Source organism: Apodemus sylvaticus, chromosome 9, assembly GCF_947179515.1.
Source record: "Apodemus sylvaticus chromosome 9, mApoSyl1.1, whole genome shotgun sequence".
NCBI classification, from domain to species: Eukaryota; Metazoa; Chordata; class Mammalia; order Rodentia; family Muridae; genus Apodemus; species Apodemus sylvaticus.
Window position 1 is genome coordinate 66,383,715 of NC_067480.1, and position 19,272 is coordinate 66,402,986.

Below are 19,272 nucleotides of genomic sequence, written 5' to 3' on the forward strand. Positions count from 1 at the left end.
AACTGAACAGCTGATATCCTGACAATGAAGATTGGAATTGCCCACTACAACTATTTAGAACTATTTCTAAATAGGTTCCCCTTCTCTTTTGACCTATTAACCTTTCCTTTTTACTACTTTCTGGTGGGTGGTGGGCTATCAGGGAGGTTAAAGCATTTAAAAACCCTTATTAAAGTAAGTTTTGAAGCATCTAAGTCTACTCCCTGCAATTAATGGTAACTGACTGAGTATCTTCAGATGCTCTAGATATATGTAGCAAAGCATCTTAGTTCTTTTTCCTGTTGCTATGTTAATTTACTCTGACAAAGGCAACTTAAGAGAGAAATGGTTTATTCTGGATCACAAATCAAGGTTTAATCCACCATAGCAGTAATATCAAAGCTACAGGAACTTGAGGTCACATTGCACCTACAACCAAGAGGCAGAAAGCAAATGAAAGCACCCCCCCCACACACACGCACACACTCTTCAAATCTCTTGTTTCACTTATACAGTCCAGGATGCTACCTAGGGAATGTTTCTACTCACAATAGTGGGTCTTCCCATTTCTGGTAAGATCATGAAGATAACTACCATAGCCATGCCCAGAAGCCTATCTCTTAACCCCACCTCTGGATTCTAGATTCTGTTAACCACCAAAGTTCTGTCCCTTGTCAAGCTGACATCGAAACACATTGCTTTTATATCAGAACCTTCCATCCCTTATCTTCATTGGCTCATGTTCATTCTACAGTATAAAAATACACTCACCTACATACTTGGTTTCCTGACTGTGGCTGTGATGTGACCAACTATTTCTAGCTCTAGCTACTTTGACTTCCAGTCATGTGGATTGTATCTGAACTGTGAGCTAAAATAACCTCTTTCCCCCTTGAGTTGCTTTGTTATTTTGCCATGACAACAGTAAAAGAAACTAAGATACACAGACTGTAAAGCAACTTCTTGGAAATATGTTCAAAGAACTAAGGAAAGCCATGTAAAAATTGAAGTACATATAGTAAAGATTTAACAAAAAGATACTCTCAAGAACAGACTTTCTTCTCTCTCTCTCTCTCTCTCTCTCTCTCTCTCTCTCTCTCTCTCTCTCTCTCTCTCTCTCTCTCTCTCTCTTGAATTTCAGAGTACAGGAACTATGAGGACTCACCAGTGCATTCAGAACAGTGAAGAGAGGAAAACACACACACACACACACATACACACACACACACACACACAAAATAAATCACACACACACACACACACACACAAAAAAAACAGAGAACATACTGGTAGACCAAATGTCTGAAATAAAAAAAAAAAAAAAAAAAAAAAAACCGGAAGGATCGGCGGCGGCGGCGGCGGCGGCGGCGGCGGCGGCGGCAGCAGCGGCAGCAGTGGCTGCTCCAGCTGAAGGGCCATCAGCAGTGGAACCAAGGCGTCACAGGGACCAGTTAGGCCCTGCGCCCACGACCACTGACCTTCGCTGACCAGCCGGACAGCAAGCAGCTGCAGTTGTGCGGCGCCTTTCCTGCACGGAGGCCACTTCAGAACTCGGCCTCCCACCAGTCAGGAGAGGAGGATCCATCTTGGTTCCGTACTCCAGGAATCGGACAGACTGAGGTACACAAACATAATCCGAGGCCAACACCGCGGTGGTCTGAGCCCGACGGGCGTTGGCCTGCACCCAGGCCCTGGGCGGGTCGGGGGGCCATCGGGGTGCCAACCCAACCAGGAGGTTTTTTGCCCAGGCCTGCGAGCGCGCCGCCGCCATTTTGCCTGCAGGACGACAGAGAGCTCAGGCGGGCAGACCTGTAACAGGCATAGCCTAAGGCTAACAAAGCGGGGGTCCAGGCCCCAAAAGGCACAGGACTGACCCCAAGAACTGGGCAGCTTGGTGGGCCATCTGTGAGTCAACCCGCCCAGGTGATTGTTAGCAAAGCAGACTCTCCCGGCGCTTTCAGGGAGCGCGGGCGCACACGCCCGCCATCCTAGTCACCTGGCAAACCCAATTAACAGTCAAAGCCGTAGGGGAACTTTGCTCGGACCTTGGCCTCCCAGGCTTTTGCCTGGACTCAGGGACTGGGCGGCCAGGCTAACCTTGTGTGCGATAGCCCGGTTGGCAGATCGGCTGCCCAGCGGAGTGAGCGGAACTCAGGGGAGGTCACAGTAGCATACACTGTCGGCACTCCCTGGGAGTGCACACGGGCTCCATCTGCTCCACAGACACAATCTGGGGCAAGGCCTCAGGCAGAAGCCCTTAGCTCTACTCTCTCCGCTTCCGGATCCAGATCAGTCTGGGCGGCAGCATTACATCTCCAAGTCCTGCAAGTGGCTAGCTGGGCTTCCGGGCGGCCAGCTGGGAGAAGTCAGTGTGCTCCAGTGAATCCAGCGGGCCCCAGCGGGAGCCTTCGGGTGCCTGCTTTGGGATCTGAACAGCCTGGGCAGCAGCACACTGTCTACAAGCAGTGCAGGAGGTAAGCTGTGCACCAGAGGCCAACTGGGAAGGGGCAGCTTGCACTGGTGAGTCCAGCACTGACAAGATAAACTAACACCAGTGAGATCTAGATGGCAAAAGGCAAACGCAGGAACGTCACTAACAGAAATCAAGGCAATATGGCAACATCTGAACCCAATTCTCCTCTACCAACATGTCCTGGATACCCCATCACACCAGTAAAACAAGATTTGGATTTAAAATCACTGGTCATGATGCTGGTACAGGAACACATGAAGGTCATACATAAAGAAATTCAGGAGACAATGGATCAAAAGGTAGAAGCCCTTGCAAGGGAAACACAAAAATCATTGAAAGAAATCCAGGAGAATACAAAAGCCAACAAGGAGGAAATGCAAAAAACACTTAAAGAAATACAGGAGAACTTTGCTCAACAGGCTGAGGTCATGAAAGACGAAACACAAAAATCTCTTAAAGAAATACAGGAGAACTTTGGTCAACAGGCTGAGCTCATGAAAGAGAAAACACAAAAATCTCTTAAAGAATTACAGGAAAACACAAACATGCAAGTGAAGGAGCTAAGCAAAACCATCCAGGATCTAAAATCAGAAGTAGAAACAACTAAGAAAACTCAAAGGGAGACAACTTTGGAGATAGAAAGCCTTGGGAAGAAATCAGGGGACAGAGATACAAATATCAACAACAGAATACAAGAGATAGAAGAAAGAATCTCAGATGCTGAAGATTCCATAGAAACCATGGACTCAACAGTTAAAGAAAATGCAAAATGCAAAAAGCTTGTAACCCAAAATATCCAGGAAATCCAGGACACAATGAGAAGACCAAACCTAAGGATTATAGGCATAGATGAGAGTGAAGATTTACAACTTAAAGGGCCAGCAAATATCTTCAATAAAATTATGGAAGAAAACTTCCCTAACCTAAAGAGAGAGATGCCCATGAATATACAAGAAGCCTACAGAACTCCAAACAGACTGGACCAGAACAGAAATACTTCCCGTCACATAATAATCAAAACACCAAATGTTCTAAACAAAGAAAGAATACTAAAGGCAGTAAGAGAAAAAGGCCAAGTAACATATAAAGGAAGACCTATCAGAATCACAGCAGACTTTTCACCTGAGACTATGAAGGCTAGAAGGTCCTGGGCAGATCTCATGCAGACTCTAAGAGAACACAAATGCCAACCAAAACTACTATATCCAGCAAAACTCTCAATCACCATAGATGGAGAAACTAAGATATTTCATGACAAAACCAAGTTTACCCAATATCTATCCACAAACCCGGCCCTAAAAAGGATAATAGGAGGACAACACCAATACAAGGAGGGAAACTTCACCCTGGAAAAAGCAAGATAGTAACCTTTCATCAAACCCAAAAGAAGTTAAGCATTCAAATTTAAAAAATAACGTCAAAAATGATAGGAAGTAACAATCACTATTCCTTAATATCTCTTAACATCAATGGACTTAATGCCCCAATAAAAAGACACAGACTAACTGAATGGATACGTAAACAGGACCCTACATTTTGCTGCTTACAGGAAACACACCTCAGGGTCAAAGACAAACACTACCTTAGAGTAAAAGGCTGGAAGACAATTTTACAAGCAAATGGTCTCAGGAAACAAGCTGGAGTAGCCATTTTAATATCAGATAAAATTGACTTTCAACCCAAAGTCATCAAAAGAGACCCTGAGGGACACTTCTTGCTGGTCAAAGGAAAAATACAAAAAGAAGAACTGACAATCCTGAACATCTATGCCCCAAATGTAAGGGCACCCTCTTTTGTAAAAGAAACTTTATTAAAACTAAAAGCACACATTGCACCTAACACAATAATTGTGGGTGACTTCAACACTGCACTTTCCTCAATGGACCGATCAGGAAAACAGAAACTAAACAGGGACACAATGAAACTAATTGAAGCTTTGGACCAATTAGATTTAACAGATATATATAGAACATTCTATCCTAAAACAAAAGAATATACCTTTTTCTCAGCACCTCATGGTACCTTCTCCAAAATCGACCATATAATTGGTCACAAGACAGACCTCAACAAATATAAGAAGATCGAACTAATCCCATGCCTCCTATCTGATCACTATGGAGTAAAAGTGGTCTTCAATAGCAACAGAAACAACAGAAAGCCCACATACACGTGGAAACTGAACAATACTCTACTCAATGATACCTTGGTCAAGGAAGAAATAAAGAAAGAAATTAAAGACTTTTTAGAACACAATGAAAATGAAAACACAACATACCCAAATCTATGGGACACAATGAAAGCAGTGCTAAGAGGAAAACTCATAGCCCTGAGTGCCTCCAAAAAGAAAATGGAGAGAGCATACATTACCAGCTTAATGACACACCTGAAAGCCCTGGAACAAAAAGAAGCTATTTCGCCCAGGAGGAGTAGAAGGCAGGAAATCATCAAACTCAGGGCCGAAATCAATCAAGTAGAAACAAAGAGAACCATACAAAAAATCAACAATACCAGGAGCTGGTTCTTTGAGAAAATCAACAAGATAGATAAACCCTTAGCCAGAATGACCAAAGGGCACAGAGAAAGTATCCAAATTAACAAACTTAGAAATGAAAAGGGAGATATAACAACGGAAATTGAGGAAATCCAAAAAATCATCAGATCCTACTACAAGAGCCTATACTCAACACAACTGGAGAATCTGGAGGAAATGGACAATTTCCTTGACAGATACCAAATACCAAAATTAAATCAGGACCAACTAGACCATCTAAACAGTCCCATAATGCCTAAAGAAATAGAAGGAGTCATAGAAAGTCTTCCAACCAAAAAAAGCACAGGACCAGATGGCTTCAGTGCAGAATTCTACCAGACCTTCAAAGAAGAGTTAACACCAATACTCTTCAAACTATTCCACAAAATAGAAACAGAAGGAACACTACCCAATTCCTTCTACGAAGCCACAATTACGCTTATACCAAAGCCAGACAAAGATCCAACAAAGAAAGAGAACTTCAGACCAATTTCCCTTATGAACATCGATGCAAAAATACTCAAGAAAATTCTTGCCAACCGAATCCAAGAACACATCAAAACGATCATCCACCATGATCAAGTAGGCTTTATCCCAGGAATGCAGGGTTGGTTCAATATACGGAAATCCATCAATACAATCCACTACATAAACAAACTCAAAGAACAAAACCACATGGTCATTTCATTGGATGCTGAAAAAGCATTTGACAAAATTCAGCATCCCTTCATGCTTAAAGTCTTGGAGAGAACAGGAATTCAAGGCCCATACCTAAACATAGTAAAAGCAATATACAGCAAACCGGTAGCCAGCATCAAACTAAATGGAGAGAAACTTGAAGCAATCCCACTGAAATCAGGGACCAGACAAGGCTGCCCCCTTTCTCCTTATCTTTTCAATATTGTACTTGAGGTACTAGCACGGGCAATTCGACAACATAAGGAGGTCAAAGGGATACAAATTGGAAAGGAAGAAGTCAAACTATCATTATTTGCAGACGACATGATCGTCTACCTAAGTGACCCAAAGAACTCCACTAGAGAGCTCCTACAGCTGATAAACAACTTCAGCAAAGTGGCAGGTTATAAAGTCAACTCAAGCAAATCAGTGGCCTTCCTATACTCAAAGGATAAGCAGGCTGAGAAAGAAATTAGGGAAATGACCCCCTTCACAATAGCCACAAACAGTATAAAGTATCTTGGGGTGACTCTTACCAAACATGTGAAAGATCTGTATGACAAGAACTTCAAGACTCTGAAGAAGGAAATGGAAGAAGACCTCAAAAAATGGGAAAACCTCCCATGCTCATGGATCGGCAGAATCAATATAGTTAAAATGGCCATTTTGCCTAAAGCACTATACAGATTCAATGCAATACCCATCAAAATCCCAACTCAATTCTTCACAGAGCTAGAAAGAGCAATTATCAAATTCATCTGGAACAACAAAAAACCCAGGATAGCTAAAACTATTCTCAGCAACAAAAGGAAATCTGGGGGAATCAGTATCCCTGACCTCAAGCAATACTACAGAGCAATAGTGTTAAAAACTGCATGGTATTGGTACAGTGACAGACAGGAGGATCAATGGAACAGGATTGAAGATCCAGAAATGAACCCACACACCTATGGCCACTTGATCCTCGACAAAGAGGCTGAAAACATCCAATGGAAAAAAGATAGCCTTTTCAACAAATGGTGCTGGTTCAACTGGAGGTCAGCATGCAGAAGAATGCGAATTGATCCATCCTTGTCTCCTTGTACTAAGCTCAAATCCAAATGGATCAAGGACCTCCACATAAAGCCAGACACTCTGAAGCTAATAGAAAAAAAACTGGGGAAGACCCTTGAGGACATCGGTACAGGGAGAAAGTTTCTGAACAGAACACCAATAGCGTATGCTCTAAGAGCAAGAATTGACAAATGGGACCTCATAAAATTACAAAGTTTCTGTAAGGCAAAGGACACCATCAAGAGGACAAATCGGCAACCAACAAATTGGGAAAAGATCTTCACCAATCCTACAACAGATAGAGGGCTAATATCCAATATATATAAAGAACTCAAGAAGTTAGACTCCAGAAAACCAAACAACCCTATTAAAAAATGGGGTACAGAGTTAAACAAAGAATTCTCACCTGAAGAACTTCGGATGGCGGAGAAGCATCTTAAAAAATGCTCAACTTCATTAGTCATTAGGGAAATGCAAATCAAAACAACCCTAAGATTTCATCTTACACCAGTCAGAATGGCTAAGATTAAAAATTCAGGAGACAGCAGGTGTTGGAGAGGGTGTGGAGAAAGAGGAACACTCCTCCACTGCTGGTGGGGTTGCAAATTGGTACAACCACTCTGGAAATCAGTCTGGCGGTTCCTCCGAAAACTGGGCACCTTACTTCCAGAAGATCCTGCTATACCACTCCTGGGCATATACCCAGAAGACTCCCCACCATGTAATAAGGATACATGTTCTACTATGTTCATAGCAGCCCTATTTGTAATTGCCAGATGCTGGAAAGAACCCAGGTATCCCTCAACAGAAGAGTGGATGCAAAAAATGTGGTATATCTACACAATGGAGTACTATTCAGCCATTAGAAACAATGAATTCATGAAATTCTTAGGCAAATGGATGGAGCTAGAGAATATCATACTAAGTGAGGTAACCCAGACTCAAAAGGTGAATCATGGTATGCACTCACTAATAAGTGGATATTAACCTAGAAAACTGGAATACCCAAAACATAATCCACACATCAAATGAGGTACAAGAAGAAAGGAGGAGTGGCCCCTGGTTCTGGAAAGACTCAGTGAAACAGTATTCAGCAAAACCAGAACGGGGAAGTGGGAAGGGGTGGGTGGGAGGACAGGGGAAGAGAAGGGGGCTTGCGGGACTTTCGGGGAGTGGGGGGGCTAGAAAAGGGGAAATCATTTGAAATGTAAATAAATTATATCGAATAATAAAAAAAAAATAAATAAATAAATAAATAGTAAAAAAAAAAAAAAAAAAAAAAAAACCAAACAAACAAAAAACAGACTAAAAGTGAATTTCTCTGATAACATACACACAATGGAAGTCCCCCAGATGAGGGAGCCAAAGGGCAGAAAACATGTAAGAATACAATGTTGAAATCCTCTTTAAAAGAAAGCATACAGACTCTTGCAGGGTCTGCCACAGTGAAGACACCATCTCCTGATACATCCTAAGGAACCCACTGCACTCAGGGCATTTGGTCCCTCCACAGGAGAGTAGAGAAGTCTGGGTGCACAGGTAAGACCAAACACACAAACAAACAAACAAATCCAAACCAGTAAACTCAACAATCTCCAATTAACATGAGTTCAAAAATTTTCCATCTGAATTATCAAAAGTAAACTCCCACTACATTTATTTTCCATGGGAAGCAAAATGAAGAAAAACCAAGTACACTCTATTTTCTTACAGACCAATGGTATAGACATTGCAAATAAATTTTATACTCAACAGAAAGAAGTTAGTCACATGGCAGTACTCTTATGAAAATGGGCAATGGAGTTGTTTGCTGGTAACACCTAGGGAGAAGAAAATACTTGCTTTGCTATAAGTAGTAAGCCTGATTATCCAATTCTTTATGCAGACTTTCATCACTCACAATAAAAGGACTCAGCCTCCTCTATGGACTATAATTTAGGATTTCATTTACACCTAGATGCAGAAATCTAGAGGACATAATGTTTACACTATTTAATTCATATGAAACTCAACACTGCTTCCAGAACAATATAGTAAACCTTGACCATTAATTGACAAATAGAAATATTTTTCATAAATAAAGAATGGGGAGATATAAAATAGTTACATATCCAGCACATAAAAGTCATACTGGGTAAGATTACCAAGAGTCCATTAATCTGGTAATAGTTAGGGTTGCCTTGATTGCAACCTGGTCTAGTACCTTAGAAAAAAATTCCCTTTTTATTCATGAATTTTTTTTGTTCCTTGTTCATACTCTTAAGTGGCCATATATAATTTTCAATAGAACTTAAGTCACATAAACTGGCCCTAAGGAAGTGGAATATTTTAATAGGTTTACTTACAATTTTCCTAACAATATAATTCCCAAAGTGCCTTAGTATGTGTATGCTATATTTATTTGCTGACTATTATGTTGTAGTGACAGGAAACTTTTGGCTTGCCACTTTCTATGATTGTCTTTTGTCAACATCTTGTACTCTTTTTTTTTTTTCTTATTTTAATGGTGACTACTTTGAGGTTCTCTAAATCAACACCTTAAGTTCGGAAGAAAACATGCTTAATTTGATCTTTTTCAAAGAATTAACTTCCTTCCTTAGGCTTTAGGGAATGATTTTAAGACGGTCTTATCATTTGCTACTTCTTATCACATATTACTATGAGCAACATCGAGTATGTGTTGGCTGCTCCTGCTACTTTTAGCAAGGTATTATAAGAAAAAGATGAGCTAAGGCAAAAATATGCCAATTTGCAAGCAGAGAAGGAAGGGGATAGAGAATCCAGAAATTTGAGCTTCACAGCCTGGAAAAGCCAACTGTTTCTGCACCTCAAACAACACAAGATCCACTGCCTCACCACTAAATCCTAAATTCTGCTAAACCAAATGTTCTATATTTTAGTGTCTGCGGTCATGGTACTCCAATTTCAGGGACTGATTTAGTTAAGGTTAGGGCTAATATTCTAATGAATAGAGCTAAAAATACAAAGAGTTAAATAACATGAATTTCTAACTCTTGCAACACTCCTAAACTATGCAATCAGACACATGGCTGTCATCCACTTATTCAGGGACACATTCTTCTCCCACTGTCATATCCTATGAGCTACATTTGTAGGTCAAATGTGATGATGTCACCCAACTTCCTAACATCAGAAGAGAAAATAAGTCCAAGGAAGGTATCACTCAAAATGTAGATGAGAACTTGACAAATGGCCACATCTACTCCCATGGGACCAGAAAACTGTAGTCCCAGAATAGCATTTTTTTTCAAGAAGAGGAGATAATATTCAGAGACAAATCTTTCACCTCTAAATATAATAATCTTATACTATAGGAAATAGTTATTTTCTGTTCAACTTGAATATTTTACCTTAGAATTTTACTTTTTGTTGTCTTCTATTTATTAGTACATATTAATTATACACAATCATGAGTTTAATTATGACATTTTCATGCATATATATGTATATATATATACATATATAATATGTATATATATATTCACATACTCATTATCCTCCCTTGATTCTACCCGTTCCCATTGATCATCCTTTTTCTTTTCACAAATATTCCCTCCTGTACTTTTCAGTCTTCAAAAAAAAGTCTGTATTCTGCTTATGAGAGAAAATGTGTCATGTTTTTCTCAGTTTGACTTATTTCACTTAACATAATCATGTTATGTTCTACTAATTTACTTGCCACACACATAATTTTGTTCTTCTTTATGGCTGAATAAAACTCCATTGTGTATATGTACTACATTTTCTATATTCATTCATTTGTTTGTTGGCACATAGGCTAACTTGTTTATTGGGAATAGAACTTTAATCCTGTGTTAATGCTGACTTATTTATCATCTATCTATCTATCTATCTATCTATCTATCTATATACATATTTATACATACTAAGGAGCTGTGTAGATGGATTATGCCCTTGAGGAACTTCACACTGATCTCCTATGAGCTACATTTGTAGGTCAAATGTAATGATGTCACCCAGCTTCCTAACATTGGAAGAGAAAATAAGTTCAAGGAAGGTATCACTCAAAATGTAGATAAGAATAGTATAGTGGCTATATCAATTTACATTAATTCCCACAGTGCATAAAGGTTCAGTTTCTCTGTGACCTTATATTTTCTTGATCACAGTCATTCTGGATTCAGATAATTTGTAAAAATAATGTCACCCTATTATCTTACTGAAAATATTTCAAATTAAATAATTGTTAGTTTATTTTTATGGAAATAACAGCATATGAATGTTCATTATCATACTTTTGTATTATATTATTTTATATCTATATAACAAATTACTACAAGTTGAACAGCTTGAAACAACTTACATTCACTATCTCAGAGTTCTTTAGAACAGAAGTTTGTTATAGCATGCAGGGTTTCCCAACTCAGAGGCTGAAATAAAGTTGTCTCCCACATTAAACTCTGCCCAGGAGGGCTGGAGAAGAATGTGCTTGCTAGGCCATCCTCTTGTTGATGTAGTGTTGGTTCTTGACCTTGTTAGACCGGAAGTACCTCTTTTCTTGCTGCCTCCCATTTGAAGGCCTCCCTCAGGTCTCAGAGTCCACTCTCAGGTTCTGCTGAGTTGGCCACGATTTGAGAGCTCACCATGTAAATATGTGCTTGTGATTAGAACACATCTTTCTGACTCCCCTGCTTCTCATCCAAATGATGTAAATCAGTATCATCAGTCTGAAATGGCATTATCCTTGAAAACTCCCTTAGTATCTGGAGCCACGGTAGATATTTGAATGCATGTTGATAGTTATCAAGCTAAATTTGTCTAAAGGAAAACATTCAGTTATATTTCCAGCAACCAGTATATAGAAAACATGTGATGAATACTGTCAATTAGATGAACAAGTGCACAATAATTTTAAGTTTATTGTTAAACATTAAACATGGAATAAAAAGCAATTAATCAAGGAAGAAAGCAAAATGACAAATATTAAAAGTGAAAAGATGATTAGCACAAGTAGTCAAGAAAATGTGATTTTATATTGGAGGTATATCATTCTAAGCTAATCATCATGACAAAAAAATGTAAGCCTCTTACAACACTAAAGATTGCTAATGAGCCGAAGAAATAAACTGTCATGGAATCGTGAACAGGAAACATTGTCCATATGTAGAAGAGTGTTTAGCAGTAGCCTATATAAGAATGTTATTCTGTGACCACCATTTCCATTTGTAAACCCCAAGATGACAGTCTCATAAGTATATATGTGGGGAAATATTAATAATATTGTTATCTAAAATAGTTCAAGATAACTTGAACAGCTATCAAGAATAGATCACTAAGTTGAATGAAATAGCATATAAATATCATGAATGAACTCTTAGAAATTAAAATAAGCATTTTAATATACATATTGATTATAAGAAACTTGGAGAAAAGGGCAACTTGCAGAAGAATAAGTACATTTATATTACATGTACAGTAAGTTTTATAACATATTACTGCATTGCCAAGAGATACAAAATTAGCCAAAATATTTAGTAAGATATAGTACTGATAAACCCCTATATTGTAGTATGGTAAGTTCTGAAGAAATAGAAGACACAAGTGTAATATAATACAGAAAAATCACAGTTTTTTATTGCTTTTTTTTTAATTTTGCTTAATTTTTTTCAAGATTTATTTATTTATTTATTTATTTATTTATTTATTTATTTATTTATTTAATGTATATGAGCACACTGTACCTGTACTGATGGTTGTGAGCCATCATGTGAGAGCTAGGAATTTAAATTCAGGATCTTTGCTTGCTCCAGTCACCACCACTCGCTCCAGTCGTCCCAGCTCACTTCAGCCTAAAGATTTATTTATTATTATATGTCAGTACACTGTAGCTGTCTTCAGATGATCCAGAAGAGGGCATCAGATCTCTTTATGGATGGTTGTGAGCTACCATGTGGTTGCTGGGATTTGAACTCAGGACCTTCGGAAGAGCAGTCAGTGCTCTTAACCACTGAGCCATTTCTCCAACCCAATCTTTTTTTTTTTACAGTCCAGATTTTATACCCCTCCCAGTCTACCCCACCCCCTGTCTTCACAAGGATGTGTTCCCCTACCCTCCCACCTTCCACCCCCACCCCACTAAACCTCCCCACTCCCTGGGGCCTCCAGTGTCTTGAGGTCTAGGTGCTTCTTCTCAGACTGCACCCCGTCTGCACGGCAGTCCTGTTGTATACATGTTAGGGGTCTCATGTCAGCTGGTGTGTGCTGCCTGGTTGGTGTTGCAGTGTCTGAGAGCCCTCAGGGGTCTATGTTAATTGAGACTGCTAGTCCTCCTACAGGATTGCCCTTCTCCTCAGCTTCTTCCATATTTTCCCTAATTCAACAGCAGGGGTCCACAGCTTCTGTCCATTGGTTGCAGTATAAATATCTGCATTTGACTCAGTTGCCTGTTGGGTCTTTTGGAGGGTAATCATGGAAAAATCACACAGTTTTATCAAAAGACCCACTCATATCAGTAAGTCAACAAATGAGCAAAGAAATTGAATTGACAGGTTTCAAAGGAAGAACTACAAGTGGCCATTAAATGTATGAAAGATTGCACATTGTCCTTGTATCAGAGAGCTGAAAGTTGAAACTGAGTTGACGTACCAGCTTACCAAAGTCAGAATGGCCATCATAAGAAAACAAATAACAACAAATGCTGGTGAGGACACAGGAGAAAGAAACTTGTGTTCACATTTGGTGAGAATGTAAACTAGTACAGTTACAACAAAGAGCTACCACGTGATCCAGCCACAGCACTCCTGGGAGAACTACCTCGTGACCCAGCCACAGCACTCCTGGGCAACCTAAGTCAGCATCTGTGTTTATTGTGGAGCTACTCACAACAGCTAGGTTTTGTAATCAGCCTGAAAGTCTGTCAACAGATAGATTAAGGAAATGTCCAATATATGCATCATAGAGTTCTTCTCCATAAAGAAGGATAAAATGGAGCCGTTTGTGGGAAAATAGATGAAACTGGAGAGCATCATGTTAAGTGAAATAAGCTAGGCTCAGAAAGCGAAGGGATGCTTGCTTTCACTCATTGGAGGAATCTGAATTTAAATGTCTGAGTGTGAAAGAGAAGTGTGAGCTATGTGGAGGAAAGGGAAAGAGAAGAAAGGGTAACGAGGCTGTAAAATGTTGACACAGCAAGTGAAGGTAAAGTGTACCTTAGTCTGTTCAGGCTGCTATCACAAAATGCCACAGACTGGATAGCTTATTAAAAACAGAAATGAATTCCTCACAGCCCTAGAGGCTGGAAAACCAAGGTGCCAGCAGATGTACCATCCGGGAGGGACTGCTTCCTTCATAGCTGCAGTCATCTGCCATCACATGGCAAAAGGGCAAGGCAACTCTCTGGGACCGCTTTTATTAGGACGCTAATCCTAATCATGAGGCTCCACTCTCAACACCTAGAGTCTCCCAAAGCCTGACCTTTTAAGACTACCTCATCAGGGGTTAAGTTTCAATGCATGAATTTGGAAGATACACAAACATTGAGCTCATAGTAGAGTGTGAGCAAGAGAGTGAAAATGTAAATCATGTTGCTTTTATGATACAACTGCATGTGCATTTATGTATGATATATGTGCAGTACGTTCCAAATGCTTTAAATATATTCATACTCTCTGAAACTAGAGGTAATTGTGTAGCAAGAAAAAATGTATAATAATGTATAACTTATATAATGAGCTTCCCTAAAACATTTAAAGTAGAAAAACCAACTGACCTTTTCTAGTTAACTGGATTTTTAGATTTAAATAGAATCTGCCCCATCAAAACTGATAATACTTTCACTTGATAGGCTTTATCCTGGGGGCTTGAGGTAGGCTTGGATCTACTCGCTTTAGCCTTCTGTACTCTTTCAGTCTGGACCTTTTGTTTGAGGTGTGTGCATGACGCACACTCCCAGAATTGTTAAATCTTTGTTGTAACATTCAGCCGACTTACATTATAATTCAGAAATTATAATTTATCATCTTGTTTTCATATCCCATTTGTCTTGCCTACCCTATAAGTTTTTCTTATCTGTTTTGAAATTTATTAAGTATTTCCTAATCATGTTATTTCTCTCCTTCAACTAGCATACATTGTTATGCATGTTCTTGGCAGTAACTTCCTGTTCTGTCTCTTTCTGTGCCTTTCTGGACCAGCAATAGTCATGACGGGGTGTAAGGCGTACTCTCTATGCCCATCATGAGGGGAGGGATGAATCTGCACTGTGATTCAGGGAGTCTCTCTGCTGAGTCTCTTTTCCTTCAGGAAAAGCTCCTGGACAGGTTCCTCCTGCCTGCTCTGTCTCTCTCACTAGCTTCCTGGAGCATGAACTAACATTGGCACTTATTAGACTTGTCAGCTCCTCTTGCCCACTTTCTCTAATCTATTTCCATTCTTAGACTCAGAGATTCCATTAAGCCATGATGTCTTGTTTCAAATGGCTTGACCTCAGTATAAACTAGGTAATCAGTCTCAATGGCCAGAAAATGGCACATTAGAGTTCCAAGTTCGCACAGATTGTACCAACTTCTGTCACCATACAAGCAATCGACCAGAAAAAAAACTATTGCTAAGCATTTCCTACTCTCTGTTCTTGAAAACTACTTATCTCTATTCCTTCTTAGCTCTTTGCTTGCTCTAGTTCTTCCCTCTGGTCACAGAGATTCAAAGATCTTTTAGGTGTGGATAATAATAAGATATTGTCGTGGGCATTTTTACTCTACTGACGAAGCCGGCTCTGGAGCTTGGATTTAACCTTAATTTGCTACAACATATCATACATGGGCCCACACTAGACTCAAGAATATTTTTAAATGCTTCCTTCCTCTAAAGTCTCTGCTCTGGGTCAGGCTGGCCACCAGGTTCTGTGCCAGGGGGAACGATAACAAAACAGAACAGCTCAGGAAAAAGGTACGATGTGCCTGAGAACAGCTAAGTGGGAAGTTATTCCGGTAGAGGCTACTAATGGCTAAATCACAGATGTTTGGATCTCTGAGCCATCCCTCTTTTTTTCTTGATTTTGTTTACTATCTTTGAAGTTTTGCTAAAATGTAATCTCTCTCTCTCTCTCTCTCTCTCTCTCTCTCTCTCTCTCTCTCTCTCTCTCTCTCTCTCTCTCTCTCTCTCTCTCTCTGGATTTATAAGGACCACAAGGGCATGTCTCTAAAGGTTTTTGTAAAGTTCCAAGCAAAAATAATTAACTTAAATTTGTAACAAAAAGATTGATAGTTTAAAATCTAGTACAGATAATTTTAATTTGCTACAGCATAGCATACATGTAACTTGGATTCAACATTTGTTCCGAAAAGTGGATTTCTATTAGACAAAGGATGCAACAGCAAACCTCCAAGATGTTTTGTTTTGTTTTCTCTAGACTAAAAAGATAACACAAGTATTCTAAGCTATTTTAGATAAGGAACAACACATGTTCGATTATTAAAGTTTAGAAATTCCTAAGATCAAATGAGTTTAACAGAAATCTACTTAAAGATGTATGTCTAACCATTTATGATTTGATTAAGTTGCATTTTTAATTCAAAAGTAGAAATTTTAAGACTCAAACTGAACAGGGATAAAATTATGAAATTATAATCTTATAAAAGTTACTTATTGTAACTTTTGTAAACTGTAAAATTGTATAAAGTCAAATAATATTCATAATTAGGTATTTATGAAATTAGATGATGGCCCTCATGCTCCTCAGAGAAGTTGCTGAATATGGTAGATAAGGTGTTTAATACCAGGGAGTTGAAAGGAAGAGAAGGGCTTCCCTTGATAGACAGAAATAGCATCACCTTGCAGGAGCCCTGAGGACACCCCAAAAATGATGCAACAGACTTCAACACTGGGCAGGAATTGAGCTTCACTTCACCTGCCACCAGGGCACTGTCCAAACAATGGACAGGCAGGATACGGAGTCCATTGCACCTTTCTGCCTTGCCAAGGTTCCCCCAAGTCATTCCTCCACAGAAAAATCCTTCAAATCTTCTTGGGCTGGCAGCCAACAATTTGGCCTGGGACTTCTGCCCTCCACAACACAATTGAGATTACTACAGAAGATCCTACTGTTGCTGTCCAGGTAGCAGGTAAGTCTGTCATTTTTAATAGATTTGTGAGCTACTTGTTCCATAAGTCTCTTTACTTTGCTACTTATCCTTCTTAGATTTCAGTGATGGGAATTGATGGCATGTCCCACTTCCTTAGGGCTGCAGGTCCTATTTTCCCTCTGGACCACCTGATTGTTTATTTATTCCTCATTATGCCTAGTTTCACAAACCTGCTATTGGGCAGAGACATCATAATATTTTTCTTTTTCCTTTCATTCAACTCATTATAGAATTCTCTTTCTTCTTCTAGCTTCTGACAAGTCTATTTATCCACTGGCTAACACTAATGTTTCACTCTTCCTACATACCCCTTGGTTGATCTAAAAGTATGGGATAATGCCTCTCTTACTGAGGTCTCCCATCATTCTCCCATTAAGATCCTACTCCTGGACTCCATCTCCTACCCTTGTTGTTTTCAACACCAAATCTCTTTGAAATATAGACAAGACTTAAAACCTATTAAACAGCGTCTTCTTAATAAAGGGCATTTGCCCTATAGCAATTCTATGTTTCCCATACTACCTTCAGATAAATTTTACAACCTGGTCCAGGATCTCAGAATTATTAATGTGGAAATCTTTTTTAATCATGTTGTGGTACCTAACCTTTACACTCTACTTTGTCACATTCTCTTTCTACATCTCATTTTACTATTCTAGAACTTAGGTCACCTTCTTTACCATCCCTTTATATACTTACTCAAATGACCTTATTAACTTCAACAGGGAGGACCTTGACACTAGAAAGTGTCTCAACTTATTTGGACTGTCCTCCTCCGGTGTTCCGAAAGAGCCATCATTTTTTGAGTCAGGCTTTGACTACTGACCTCCTTTCCCATGCCCTCGGCGCTTGGTGCAAAATGTAGATGATATTCTACTATGTAGACCCTTGTCTCATTGTAGCAGCAACATGCTGATCAACTTCTTAACTTCTGGGAAAGAGAGGATACAGAGTCTCTCCTTTAAAAGCTCAATGTCAGGCTGGAGAGACGGCTCATTAGTGAAGAGTATTGAATCCTTTTCCAGAGGTCCTGAGTTCAATTCCCATCAATTACATTTTTTTAAAAAAGATTTTATGTTTGGGAGTACTCTATCTGCATGTATGTCTGAATGCCAAAAGAGGGCATCAGATCCCATTACAGGTAGTTCTTAACCACTACATGGTTGCTAGGAATTGAACTCAGAACCTTTAGAAGAGCAGACAGTGGTCTTAACTACTGAGACATCTCTTCAACACTTGGAGTCCATTCTTAAATTACCACATCTATTATACAAGAGCCTCTCTACTTTGTGCCTGTCTAAGCTTCAACTTTTCACAATACCTTGCTAGAAAACCCCAGTATGCCACCTGATTCTTGCTGTCCTCTCTACCCTGCTATACTCCTTCCCAAATCCACTATCCTAACCCATTCCTGCTTATATAATCACTTGAAACCCGTACCTACATGAATCCACAACTTTCTTTATTTCCTCTGTTATATAAATATATCTCGACTATATTTAGTTCATAGAAGGAAACTCCTCTCTCAGCTTCACTGGTTCCTGCCAATCAGGCTCTCCCATAGTTTCCATAGGGTCTACCCCTTTACCAAATGGTCCCTACTAACAATATAGCTTTGGGAAATGTTTGCAATGGCAGGGCTAAAGAGGTCAGGCAACACACTCTCTGTCCTCTATTCTCCTCTTGGCTTCTCCAAGCTTAATTCCCATCTACTCTGTGTTTCAGCTACAGGCCCCATCTTCATCAGACAATTTGGGAGCCCTGCCACCTGCTGCTACAGTAACAGAATCAGTGAGCTCCTCCCCAGAGGCTGCAGGGCTGGGTCTGTCCATTCATAACTCCAAAGTCTGCTTTCACCCGAAAGACATCCTGGTTTTACAATAACTTTGTGTGCAATAGATGGCATGTTCCTTACTGATGATACAAAATGGAGAACGTTAAAACAAAGTTTAAGTTACCCAAGTCCCTTAAGTAAAACAAAATTGGAAACTAAGACTTGATTACCTGATGGCCCAAGTTGTTCTGAAGGGTAAAGTCAGGCCTTGCTTTATTCTAGAGCTAACAGGGTTCCTACAGAGATAGGTAGACTCACAACCAGGTTTCAGTGAAACCACAACTCAAAATTATCATGTTCCTCTTACTGACTTAATAAATGCCTTTTACTATTCATTTATGTTCCAATAATTTTTTAAAAGAAGTTGATTTTTTGATGATTAATCTCAAAATAAAAGATGTAATAAAGATTAGAATGATTAGAAGTTTCCAGATCGAGAGGAAAGGTCAAGTTTAAGATTAAGATGGCTGGATGTTTCCAGAATAGAAAGAAAAATGGGTTTATGAAGGTTGTGGTGTTCTGAGGAGGTAATTTAAGGTATGTGAACACTGAAGATTACAATGGGTGGATGTGCTGGCTGACATTATGTCAACTTAACACA